Source organism: Chinchilla lanigera, unplaced genomic scaffold, assembly GCF_000276665.1.
Source record: "Chinchilla lanigera isolate Chin_1 unplaced genomic scaffold, ChiLan1.0 scaffold00001, whole genome shotgun sequence".
Classification (NCBI taxonomy): Eukaryota; Metazoa; Chordata; class Mammalia; order Rodentia; family Chinchillidae; genus Chinchilla; species Chinchilla lanigera.
In genome coordinates, this window is record NW_004955402.1 from 34,059,871 (window position 1) to 34,060,476 (window position 606).

The window sequence follows — 606 nt, forward strand, 5'->3', positions numbered from 1 at the left end:
CCGGCCTCGTCACGTGGCTGTCTAGACACCCTGTCGCTTTAAAAAAAAAAAAGCGATTGTGTTTCGCAAACAACAGATCGGGTTTCTAAAAGCTATTTCTCCCCCCACCCAGCCACTGCCAGCCCCTCCCGGGTCTGAAGAAGGGGGACCAATGTATATGGGGGAAGGGGGTCGAGAAGCTCCCAAATCGACTTGAGACCTAGCTGGAGCGGAGGAGAAATTGGAAGAGCCGGGAGCACCAAGCGGGCATCGCGGGCGAATTTTGGAGCGGAACGAGCCGATCGGTGCCCCGGTTTAGACCCAGCGGAGCTTCGCAGGGGCAGCCCCGAGCGCGCTCGCGCCCTAGGGCTTCATTCATTCGTTTTGTTTTAAAGGCCCTGGCGGCGGATCCCTTGGCCGCGCGGGAGGGAAAGAAGAGGAGAGCGCTGTCTCTGTTGAGACGTTTACACCGGGCTGGACCGAGGCCCTGGGAAGTGTGCGCTGGAGGGAACAGCCGGGCAGCCGAGGGCGGGGAGGCGGCGCGAGTGTGACCTCAGCGGCGGCCGCGCGCTCCCTCCCGCCCTCTCACGCTCGGGGCTCCAGTTTCTAGGACTGCCTGGAGAAGTG